This window comes from Manis pentadactyla, chromosome 5 (genome assembly GCF_030020395.1).
Source record: "Manis pentadactyla isolate mManPen7 chromosome 5, mManPen7.hap1, whole genome shotgun sequence".
Lineage (NCBI taxonomy): Eukaryota > Metazoa > Chordata > Mammalia > Pholidota > Manidae > Manis > Manis pentadactyla.
Window position 1 is genome coordinate 155,168,199 of NC_080023.1, and position 12,725 is coordinate 155,180,923.

Genomic DNA, 12,725 nt, shown 5'->3' on the forward strand with positions numbered 1-12,725 from the left:
TCTGAGTTCCCCTCACTTCAACAAAGCTACTGTTTAATTTAATTTTATTAAAGTATCATTGATATACAATCTTCTGACGGTTTCACATAAACAACACAGTGATTTCAACATTCACCCATATTATCAAGTCCTCACCCCCTTTATTGTGGTCACTGTTAACATAGCAAGATGTAATAGAGTCATTGTCTTTTCCTTGCTGTACTACCTTCCCCATGACCTACTTATATTTTAATTGTGACCTATTTATAGTGCCCTTTAATCCCTTTCTCCCTCTCTACCTATCCTCCCCAACACCCCCTTGGGTAAGACTAGTCTCTTCTTGGTGTCTGTGAATCTACTGCTTTTTGTTCCTTCAGTTTTGCTTTGTTTTTATATTCCACAAATATGTGAAATCATTTGGTTATTGTCTTTCTCCACCTGGCTTATTTCACTGAGCATAATGCCCTCTAGATTCACCATGTTGTTGCAAATGGTAGGATTTGTTTTCTTCTTATGGCTGAATAATATTCCATGGTGTGTATGTACCACATCTTCTTTATCCATTCATCTATTAGTGGACACTTAGGTTGCTTCCATATCTTGGCTATTGTAAATAGTGCAGTGGTAAACATAGGGGTGCATATGTCTTTTCGAACCAGGGATCTTGTTTTCTTTGGGTGAATTCCTAGAAGTGGAATTCCTGGGTGAAATGATATTTCTATTTTTAGTTTTTTGTGGAACCTCCATAATGCTTTCCACAATGGTTGAACCAATTTACATGCCCATTAATAGTGAAGGAGGGTTCCCCTTTCTCTGCATCCTTGCCAGCATTTGTTGTTTCTTGTCTTTTGGATATTGGCCACCTTAAGTGGTGTGAGGTGATATGTCATTGTGGTTTTAATTTAAAGCCACTGTTTATTTATTTTATTAAGGTATTATTTATACACACTCTTATGAAGGTTTCACATGAAAAACAATGTGGTTACTACATTCACCCATATTATTGTCTCCCCCCCAAACCCCATTGCAGTCACTGTCCTTCAGTGTAGTAAGATGCCACAGAGTCCCTATTTATCTTCTCTGAGCTACACTGTCTTCCCTGTGACCCCACACATACCATGTGCACCAATCATGAAACTCCACAATCCCCTTCTCCCTCCCTCTCCACCCCTCCCCTTTGGTAACCACTAGTCCCTTCTTGGAGTCTGTGAGTCTGCTGCTATTTTGTTCCTTCATTTTTTGTTTTGTTGTTATACTCCACAAATGAGGGAAATCATTTGGTATTTGTCTTTCTCTGCCTGACTTATTTCACTGAGCATATCTTCTAGCTCCATCCATGTTGTTGCAAATGGTAGGATTTGTTTCTTTCTTATGGCTGAATAGTATTCCATTGTGTGTATGTACCACATCTTCTTTATCCATTCATCTACTGATGGACACTTAGGTTGCTTCCATTTCTTGGCTATTGTAAATAGTGCTGAGATAAACATAGGTGTGCATATATGTCTTTTTGAATCTGAATTGTTTTCTTTGGGTAAATTCCAGGAGTGGAATTCCTGGGTCAAATGGTATTTCTATATTTAGTATTTTGAGGAACCTCCAGACTGCTTTTCACAATGGTTGAACTAATTTACATTCCCACCAGCAGTGTAGGAGGGTTCCCCTTTCTCCACAGCCTCGCCAGCATTTGTTCTTCTTAGTCTTTTCAATCCTGGCCATCCTCACTGATGTGAGGTGATATCTCATTGTGGTTTTAATTTGCATTTCCCTGATAATTAGTGATGTGGAGCATCTTTTCATGTGCCTGTTGGCCATTTGAATTTTTTCTTTGGAGAACTGTCTGTTCATATGCTCCATCGTTTTTTTAATCAGGTTATATGATTTTTGGGTGTTGAGGCATGTGAGTTCTTTATATATATTTTGGATGTTAACCCGTTGTCGGATATGTCGTTTACAAATATATTCTCCCATACTGTAGTGTGCCTTTTTGTTCTGTTGATGGTGCCCTTTGCTGTACAGAAATAAAGCCACTGTTTTGTACATTGCCTTTCTAAGAAAGGTCTAGCCTAAAAGAGAGAGGGCTCTAAAGCTTAAGAGGTTTGAAAACTCCTGGATGAGAATACTTTGAAGACCTTTCCAGTTCTTAGCATTCATCATTTTATGGGTTATAGGAGAAAGAGTACTTTTCACACTGATAATTTTGAGTGTCTGCTCTATGTCAGGTGCTGTGCTAAGTGCTTTACATATATTTATCCTATTTTTTAAGATTGTTACAGCAAATTATGATGTGGGGAGTGAATTATCCTCATTTTGTAGTTAAGAAGGTGGGATTTGAGTGGTGAAGTAATTTGCACAAGAGCTCATGGCTGTTAAGTAGTGAAGGGGGTGTTTGGACCCAAATTGGTTAGAAGACACAAACTGGCAGCTCAGAGGCCAACCCAAGCTTACGATTGTGGGTCTTTTGGCCAGCAGAGTGCTTTTTTTCTTTTTAAATCTGAAATAGTTGCCAGGATTTAAAGAAATGAATGATTTCACATGAAAATTTGGATTTAGAGTTTTTTTTTTAGACTTGGTAACTGGCAACACTAGTTGCCTATATTCCTACATGAGTAATAGCTGCCTCCTCTTGCTACAGACCCCATTATTCCCTATTATATTACACCTGACCCACTTTGCTCATTTATGGTACCTGTTTGGCCCTGCAGGCATCTGATTTTGCAACCTGTTCTAATGACAAGCCTGTCTTCCTCAATGACTTCTTCCTTCTCTCCATCTCCAATCTGCTCCTTCTTCAGGTCCCATTAATTCTCCCCCACTACCTCTCCCTCATCTGCCCCTTCCTCTCCATTCACCTGCCTTCCTCTCTGCCTTCATTCTTTGCCTCTGATGAAGACACCTGTTGGGTCCTTCTAATATTTCCTCCCTCAAATCCATCTTCCTTCCTAATCCCAGCTCAGGTAGTTCTACAAACATCATTGTCAAATCTCTGAAGAAGGATTCACCCATTCAGGGTGAACTCAGAGGACAGAATTAATTCCAATGGTGGGAGAGGAAGTGGTTGAGTACTTGCCTTAGGGCTCAGCTGGCTCTGGGTTCAAATCCTAGTTTCTTTACCTACCATTTGTGAGACATTGACTATGTTGCGTTTCCTCATCTGTGAAATGGGGATAAACAGAACCTAAAGTTGAAACAAATTATTTTTAAAGGTTCTTCCAATCTTGACATTTTAGTATTTTAAAGCAACTTCTGCTTAAAACCTCTCAATGACTCCCACTGTCTACTAGATTAAGTATAGAAGCTAGTACCTCCAGTAACTAATTCTACCTTGCCTCTTATATCTCATCTTTCTCAGCTCATACCTTGCACTGCAGAAACTGCTAGCTCTTACATAATTGTCTTCATATTTGCAATTCCCTCTGTCTGGAATACCCTTCAGCATTTTATAACAAAACATACCATAAAGATGTGAGGCAGTAATACCTCTACCTGATGAACCCTACCCATCAGTTTCATTAGGAAATCTGTTTTTGTTTTAAGTTACAAAAACCCCAACTCAAACTTTAAAGAATTATTGGTTCATGGGAAAGTCCAGAGGTAGGTCAAGCTTCAGGTATGGCTTTATCAGGTCTCTGGCTCATTTTTTTCTGCAGTATTCTCTCATTCTGCCCTCCTTCACGTGTTGGTTTGTTCTCCGGCTGGCTTCCCTCATAAGTGGCTGTGATGGTTCATTTCATTTGTCAATTTGGCTGGGCTAGGAGATGCCCATATAGCTGGTAGAACATTTGTGTTTTTTGAGGGTGTTTCTGGAAAAGACTAGCATTTGAATCAGTAAACTAATTAAAGAAGATCACCCTCACAAATGCAGGTAGGAATCATGCAATTTGTTGAAACCTGAAGAGAACACAAAGGTGGAGGAAGGGTGAATTCCTTTCTTTGCTTGAGCTGAGACAGCCATCTTCTCTTGCCCAGGACTTTGGATATTGGTCGTGCTGGTTTTTGGGCTTTTGGACTTGGACTGAATTACAACACTGGCTTTTCTGGTTCTCTAGCTTGAATATGGCAGATATTTCTTGGCCTCTGTAAGCCAATTCCTAAAATAAATATCTTCTTATATATATGTATCTATGTCCTGTTGGTTGTTTCTCTGGAGAATCTTAATACAATGGCTAAGAAAATTGTGCTACAACTCTAGGCACCATACCCTATACTACACTGTCCTGAAGGCAAAAGAATGTTTCTTCCTCATTCTTCACCTTTATTGGATCAACAATGGTGGTCCTTAATAATTAGGAAGTAGTATAGTAATTCAACATGCAGACTCTAAAGCTAGACTCCACCACTTGGGGTCTTGGGAAAGTTAACCTTTGTGTCAAAGTTTCCTCATTTGCACAATAATATATCTACCTCAGGGCTGTTGTGGGAATTAAATAAGTTTAGAAAGTGCTTAGCAGATTGCCTGGCAACTAGTAAATGTTCCATGCTAGCTAGTGTTGCCAGTATATTTCCTCAGAAACATCTCCCTTCATACTGTAATCTTCAGGGATTCATCTGGACAACACAGAGTATTCCTAACATTTCTCTGTTCAATTCATAGTCATTCATCCAACAAATATTCAACAAGTGAGGACTTCTAGGTACTGAGGAATGAGCAAAACAGACAAAATCCTTTGTGATTATCGCACTGAGTGGAAGGTGGGGACAGGAGAGAGACCATAAATAAACATAATATTTCAGGTGATGATAAGGGCTGTGGAGAAAATCCAGCAGGAAATGATGTGAGGAAGTACAGAGGAATCGGGTATTGCTACTGGAAGGGGAAGAGGTGGCAGGGAAAGCCTCTCTGAGGAAGTAACATTTGAGTAGAGACTTGAAGGATATGTTATGCCAACATTTGGGAGGAGAGCATTTGAGGCAGACACAACAGCAAGTGCAAAGGTCCTGAGGTTAGTAGTATGCTTGGAATGTCAGAAGAACAGGAAGGCATCCAATATGGCTGGAGCAAAGTGAAAGGAGGTAAGAGCAATACAATAGGAGATAAGGTCCGAGGATAGCAAGGGGCAGACCATACAGGACCTTATAGGTCATGAACATAATTCTCCGTGCCAGCAGGGCAAAGGATGTCATCAGCATAGGCAAGTTTTATAATATAGGCCATAAAAAGAGAGGGGTGAGCAGCTCAAGTTGCCTGGTGGTTGGAGGTAAGAGAAAGTCTCTCAGAGGAGGTGGTTACTTAGTGGAGGGTTGAAGGATGAACAGGAGGCATCTGGGCAGAAGGAAAGGGGCAATCCAAGTACAGAACATGCTACAGCAGAGGGTGCTGACTGTGGTGTATTCAAACATGGTAAAGCTGGTACACGGGGTGGGGAGGAGCCAGGGAGTGGTCTGAAACACAGCAGAGGAGGTTGGCAGGGACCAGATTCATTAACTGGTTGATTCATTTACTCAAATGTTTATTGAACACTAGGTCAATGTCAGATACTGCACTAGGACTGGTAACAGATGTACACAACAGTCAAAGATTCTTGGTCTCATGGAACTTACTTTCTGGAAGGGGAGGTTGACAAATACACAAAAACAGATAAATAAATGACAAAGCCATGAAGGAAATGAACAAGAGGCCAAATTAGATAATACCTTTTGGCAGGAAGTTCAGGAAAGGCCTGAGGTGGTATTGCAACCAGATAACTGAGGCATAAGAAGAAACCAGAAGTTGTTAAGAGTTGGGGGAAGATCGTCCCTGGCTTTGGTCTCAGTGTCACCACCTCTTTAATTTGGTTTCTTTCTTTTTAATTGAGAGACAGAAGTCATCGAACAACACAAGCAGACTTATAACTGCTGGTCTGGCAGACCCAGGATTCAATTCAAACTCTGCCCCGTTCTTGGGAATGCCGCCTCTTAGGCAGGTTTTGGGGAAAGCACTGTGAAAAATACAACCACGGAACCGCAGGTCGGACGACGCACGGAGAAGCTGTCTGGACGGTTCCCAGCCTTCGGGGAAGTCTATAGTTGAAGGCTGAAGGGCAACAGTCCTCGTGTGCTCTCGGAAGATCTCTCCGGCTGTTCCGTGCAGGCTGGCACGCTGATTTAAGTGAGAGTTTCCGACGGGAGAAATACTCACAAGTGAGGCCCACCATCTCCATCAAGTTATAACATTCCCTGCACAGCAGAAGAGTAAAGGTACTTGAATTTAACCTTTCCTAAAGGTGGGAGTAGCATTTTTTCCCCAGATCCAAGCTCACGGCGGCCTCTCTGCGCGGTCCTTGCCTAGGCAGCGAGGAGCAACGCTCGCCCGGCCCACGAACCTGGTTCCTTCTAAGTGGTAGGACCTGGTGCTGCTTCCTACGACGTCCCTTCCATTTATCTCGGGCATCGCCCCCAGATTTGTTTGGGGATCGACCCCAGGCCCCGCCCACCCCAGCACCACCTGCGGGATCCTCCTTTATGTCGGCCGCTTCCCGGCTCCTCCCCAGCGTGGCCACCTCTGGGCCGCCTCCTTCCTGCTCAGCTTCCGGGCCCGCCTCCTTCAGCCCCGCTTCAATCTTTCCTCCCTTCTGGGCTTCTCTTCAGCCCTGCCTGCCCCAGGCCTCTCTCCAGCCTTGGCTCTTCCTCCCTGGAGCTCCGCCTACGGCCCCTCCTTTCCAGCGCGGCCCTGACTCTCGGCTCCGCAGGGCCTCCAACACCTTCCACGCTGGTCTCGCGCTCCTCTTCCCGACGTTGCTGCCCTCTCACCCCGCCCCGCCCCCCGCTCCAGGCTGGCGTAAGCTAGTCTCTCTTCCCGCCCTTAGCCCCGCCTCCCGCCTCAGTCCCTCCTCCCCGCCAGGCCCTGCCCCGACCCCGCCTCTTCATTCTCCCCGCCCAAGCTCTGGACCTTTCCAAAGCCTGGCTTAGGGGGTGGGGAGAGCCCACGCGCCCGGAGAGCCGGGCTGTGTAGGGGCGGGGCTGCGGACTCCAGGCGCTTGTGTCCCTGTGTCCTTCTCTGGAGACAGAGGCGGGGGAGGAGGAGGGAGGACCTGGGGCCGAGGCCGGAAAGGCGGGCGGGGCCGAGCAGAGGGTAGCCGCTCTGGGCGCCCCCACTCCTGCGCGCCTCAGTGGTGCGGGCCGAGGGGAGGACTCGCGGCTGCTGGGCCCCCGCGGCTGTCAGTGCGGCGGGGCGCGCGAGTGGCGCGGGCGCTGGGTGGGCCGAGAGAAGCTGAGGGGGCGCTCGCGGCAGCTGGAGCGACTCCCGCGCTTGTGTTCAGCTCCTCACGCCGCGGTCGGGGCCGCCTTCTTCCTCCCTCTTTCCCTCCCTTCCGCCCCCGAGTGCGGCGGCACCGCCTCCTTCCGCGCCGCGCGGCTTCCTCCAGACCTCTTGGTGCGGGTGAGTGGGGGCCGCGGGCGTCTCTTTAGGGGTGTGAGGGGGTGTTCCTTGTTCCTTTTCGGTCACCCACCTTTTCGCGTGGGCCACTGCCTATTTTTAGAAACTCTTTTTTCGGCCATTCTGGGAGTCCCGGGAGCCTGAGTAACTCCGTTCCCCTCCCCCCGCACCTCCCTCAAACCCGGGCCAGCCGCCCTGGGTACCCGGCCCGGCCCATCCGCTCCGGCTCCGGGCCGCCCTGGCTTTTCCTGCCCGCTCCCTCCTCCCGGGCCGGGCCGGGCCTGGGCCATGAGTTCGCGTGGTGGGCCCGCGCCCGCTCGGAAGTTGGAGTCTTTTGTGCTCGCGCCCCGCCTCGCCCCGCCCGGCGAGGGGGAGGTGGGAGAGGAGCGGAGGCCGCGCCAGGGAGGCCTCGGGCGGGCCGGGCCCAGGCTTCTTCCGGCTCTCGTTCCCGGGCTGGGTCTGCGGGCTCCTGGAGGCGCGAAAAACTGGTCCTGCTTCTGTCTCCACCGACCCGAGCGCCTCCTCGGCCCTCATCTCTGCCGGCCCCGGGCTCGCACGCCTTGGGCTTGGAGAGGAGGAACAGGCCCTCGAGTTGGGGCGGTGTTGTGCACTTTACGCGGCCACCTTCGCAGCGGAGCCTTAGTTTGCTCCTCCGTGAAGTGGGAGAAAGCCTCGCTGGTTGTGGATTCAGGGAGGGAACTAATAAAGATGTGAGAGAAGTGTTTAATACCAACAGGTAGCATTTAATGGATTTTGGCTCAGGAATTTCACAAGCCTTGTTTCATTTAATGTTCACGATGGCCTTCTGGGGTTATCCCCATTTAGAAAAACAGAAATCAAGGCACAGAGAGGTTAAATAATTTGCTCCAAGTTACAGCCACAGAACTGTAAAGCCATGGTGCTAATACCTGTTATTTATTTGTTGGTGTGAACTTGTGTAATCTCTTAATGCAGAGAGGATTTTGAGTTACGTTTGGGTCACACAGTTAAAGACATAACTCCGTTCTCCCTAATTCCTGAACCAATGTCCACTATACTATGGGTGAAATAGTTTATTCTGGGGCTGTAGGAGGTCCAAGGGAAAGGAAGTTAAGTATGACTTTTTTGGATGCAGGGGACTCCAGGTCTCAAGCTCAACTCAAGTTCTCTGGGGTTTTCGCTCAAGAACAGCGTAAGTCATAAACAGTGAAGTACATCCTTTATTTTGATTTTGGCATGTTCCTCCTCCCAAACCTTGCGTGTTCTCAATATAGTGTTTAGATTTATGCCTCCTAGTTGGGGGTTGGGGAGCAGCAAGTGGCTCAAGTCAACTGCTTCAATTCCCTGCCTTCAAATAGAGTTTTATTTCTCTTATTTTAAGATAAAGCCCAGAGTTACAGTAATAGCAAACTAAAATTAACTTTGGCAAGTTCTAGTTTTCCCAGTGTATTTGATCTCCGGTGTGGGGAGTGTCTAAACGGGCAGGGGAGTTCCTTGGCCCGGTCTTGAGGTGTTTCCTGATGCTTGCTTTAGTTCTTTGGAGTCTGGAATTCTGCTGTGCCTCCCACCCCCGCTTGCCAAGATTCTGGACTTAGGAGTTTGTGTTATGTAGGAGCTAGAAGAGATCTTACAGACCTTCTGGTCCCAACTTTTTAATCTGCCTTTCCCCTCTTATTAACTGAACCTTGGAAAGGGGAAGTAAGTTGTCTTAATGCAGACTGCCTTAGTGGCAGAAGCAGAACTGGAATCCCAGCCTTCTGCCTCCTAGTCCAATAATATTTTTATTTCTACCATACTTTGTCACCTTTTGAAAGGGCACTGAACTGCTTAAAACTACTTAAGGCGTTGAAACCAGGAATCCTGAGAAAATTGAAACCGCAAGGAAGTTGGTTAGTTCCAGCTACTCTCTCCTTGCCTCAGGTTTAGCATTGAAAGACCAGGTTTTGTGCACAGGTGTAGCAGTTCTTGTTAGTCCATCACTTTTATTGTATACTACTTTATTTAATGGTTTATAGTACTCTTCTGCAACCATTATCTGATTTCATTTCTGCTCCAGTTCTGTGAGAGAGTTGGCAGACTTTGGTTTATATCTTTTTACCGCTCTAATTGAGAATTGAGATGCAGCAAAGTTAGGGCACTTGCCTTAGATCACCAACTTAACAAGGGGTGAGGATGGGACACCTTTCATGGGCAGGGGATTTGATGTAGCATCATAAACTAAGCCACTCATTGTGGCTGTCTGAGCCTCAGTTTCCTTATCTGTATACTCTCACAGGGTTGAATGGGTACTTAGAGAAATGCCTGTGAAAATACATAAGATGAGACTTATTTATCATTTTATTCTTTTTAAAATGTACAGTTCTGTGGCATTAAATGTGTTCACGTTTTTGTGCAGCCATCACCCCCATCCTTGTCTAGAACTCTTGTCCTTCCCAGCTGAAATTGTGCCCATTAAACACTAACTCCTGTTCCCCTCCCTGCAGCCCCTAGCAACCACCATTTTTTGTCTGTATGAATTTGAATACTCTAGATACTTCAGGTAAGTTGGTATCGTATAGTATTTGTCCTTTTGTGACTTGTAGAGTGGCACTGTTAGTGCCTCCCTTAGTGCATTAAAACACCTCAGGGTGCTCTGTAAATGCAAAATGATTATCAGTCTTCCTCTGCATTAGGGTGTGGCATGCAGCCCCAGAACAGGAGACCAGCCCTGGTTGTGCCTGTGGTTAAATTTTCTCTCCCTTTTATCCCCACTCTGTAGATTGACATTCCTTATCACTGAAGCTTTTTTGGAGAACCTGCTTGTCCCTTCTCTGTCTTTGAAAGAGACCACCTACCCTTGAAATAGAACTCAGAGGACTCTCCACCCTCATCTTGTTTGCACCTGCCCTTCTGACTGTAGGGTTTGGGCATTTGGGGCTGTAGTCATTAAGAATAGCAGTGCTATGACAGCAGCTCGGATCAAACTGCTCAGAGAATGATTAAGTGGATTACCTTTATGAAATGCTTCTTCTCTGTGCCCTCCTTTTTCCGTAAAGGCACACAAGAGGAATTAGCCTTTGGGTTCCTAGAAGGTGTTTATGTATGTATCCTCATTGCTTGTAGATGGTTAAGATGGAGTTAAATGCATTTAGCCCTTAAGAATTCCCTTTGGTGTGACTATTTCTGTGTCTGTGTGTATTTGGAGGGGTAGGGGTAGAATGTGGTGTTTATGAAAGGGTAGTTGGAATTTTGTCTTGAAACCAACAGTGGTTGGGGTGGGAGGTGTTCTGGAGATGGGTAATAGTAGGACAACGAACAAATCTGAGCAAGTTGAATTTTCCTTAAAAATCTGATGGTCAAATATTGCCTGTATATTGAAGTCCAAACTCCTGGGTGTGATAATGAAGTCAGTGTGTGTTGAATTGTTTATTGGATAGAATCTTACAGTAGAGGAACTTTCAAGTCATGTAGACCAGCCAGCTACCTGGGCAACATTTGAATTGGCTACGTGTTTAGATTCTGTTCCATTGGGCACATCATTATTGGAGAACTTTCCATTCACTGAACAATTATTAAGCGTCTTCCACGCATTGTGCTATGCTTGGGAGTTTTGGTGTATATAGCCTAGTGGAGAAGACAGGCAAAGAGGCAGGCAGTGTGAGAAGTGTTGTGATAGAGACAAACACCATGAGAACACGAAGGAATGAAGACTGACCCAGCCCTGGAGGGTCAAGGAAGTCGTCCTCTAATTCTAAGTTGGCTAAGCCCAGACCTCAAGAAAGAGATAGATATAAGCCAGGAAGAGATTTGGGGAGTCAAGGAGACAGAGGTAAAACTGTTCTAGGCAGAAGTAATAGCAAGTCTAAAAATGGTGGTGGTGACAGGTGAGATTTTTGGCCACTTACTGTATCTACCAAATATTATTAATAAGCATTTAACGTGTTAACCAATTTCTTCTTGTGATCTCTCTGAAAGGTATGCAGTATTCCTACTCTCATTCTGTAGGTGAGGAAGCAGACCTAGTGGGTTTAAATGAATTTCTCCAAGGATTCCTGGGTAAAGCATAAAGTATGAGATAGTGGATGTGTTGAGATGAGACTGGGAAGGTAGGCAGAGTAGAGGCCAGATTGTGAAAGGGTCTTGTTGCCCAGGTTGAGGAGTTTGGACTTCATTTTGAGGTGAGGGGGTCATGATCCTTTGTGCATTTTAGAAGGATATCTCTTTCAACCTGTTTGGGGGGTGAATTGGAGGGCTGGAGTGAAATAGGCAGAGACTATTTAGGAGGTTGTTGTAGTAATGCAGGCAGGAAGTGATGGTGTTTCAGATGAAGGGTGTGTGTGTAGAAAGAAGATGGAAGTGATTGATGAGACAATCAGATTGTTGGTGTGGAAAGTAAAGAAGAAATCAAGGATGACTTGTAGATTTCTGCCTGGCATAGCTTTTAAATAGGGTTGCTGTTTATTGAGGTGAGGACACAGGAGAAGGAGCCCATAGAGAGTGGGGAGGATTTCTCATGCAGAGTCTTAACATCTGCTTTCATTTACCTTTTAGTTATTGATTCTAGTTCTCTGGGGAGGGGGACGGATGAGGGGTAAGGGAGAGTATGGCACACCTGTCCCTGGCTAAACTGGATGATGTAAACACTAGTTTTGCAAAGGGTAAAATACTAGATCTGAGACATCCAGTCCATGCACAGCCCTGAAGACTGCTTATGTTAAGCCAAGGAAAGCTTGTGTTTTCTCCAGAAACAATGTCTTTTGACACTGCTCTCTTCATGTACTAGTATATCCCTAAGTCACTTCTGCTTATTCTCTGCTAGGCACTGGGAAAACAAAGATGAGTAAACAGCTTGAGGGGCTCATATCCAGAAGGGCAGCAGATCTCAGTGTCTTAGATACACTGGTGGAGGGAGAGGGTGGGGTGGGCAGGTCAGGGTGGGACAGGATGGAGAAGGGACCAGGAGGGATTTTTATTAGGGACAGGAGTCAGGAGACCCTACTCTGTGCTCCAGTGGCAAAGATCCAGGCTTATTCAAAGGTCCAGATTTATTCATCTGAATAATGATGGAAAATAATGACTAGATGACCCCTAGGGTCCCTTTTAGCAATAACATTTTTATGATACTGGATGATGATTTAGACAATGTATCTCTTGGAAAGATTCTTTTCTTCGCTCTTCCCTCCTGCTTCCCCGTTCTTTCTTTGCTAGGCAAGGGTAGGGGAATAGAGGTGGAGATAGGGTTTTCACACATGTATCTTTAAAAACCTAGTTTTTTTCAGTTTTGTGTATAAAGTGCATGGACTGAAGGGGAGATGACAGCAATTAATATTAGTCTGCTTTCCTACAGCTGCCCTCTACGTGCTGTAAGGAAAATTTCAGACCTTACAGCTGGGGTACAGCTCACAGACTCAGGACTGGAGAGAGGGGGGCAGTG

General features: G+C 45.8%; 1 protein-coding gene across 6 annotated transcripts in view; it reads left to right on the plus strand.

Moving 5' to 3' along the window:
• The first annotated feature begins 7,110 nt into the window (after positions 1-7,110).
• Positions 7,111-12,725, plus strand: part of RALY (RALY heterogeneous nuclear ribonucleoprotein) — a 110,102-nt gene continuing 104,487 nt past the window's right edge. For 2 of the 6 annotated variants that reach the window (XM_057502919.1, XM_057502921.1), the window contains exons 1-2: positions 7,115-7,336; positions 8,448-8,504. The gene's annotated coding sequence lies outside the window, so the exon portion shown is untranslated. Of the gene's footprint in view, positions 7,337-8,447; positions 8,505-12,725 lie in introns of all 6 variants that reach the window. The other 4 variants (XM_057502918.1, XM_036902530.2, XM_036902532.2 and 1 more) reach the window with 4 other exon arrangements.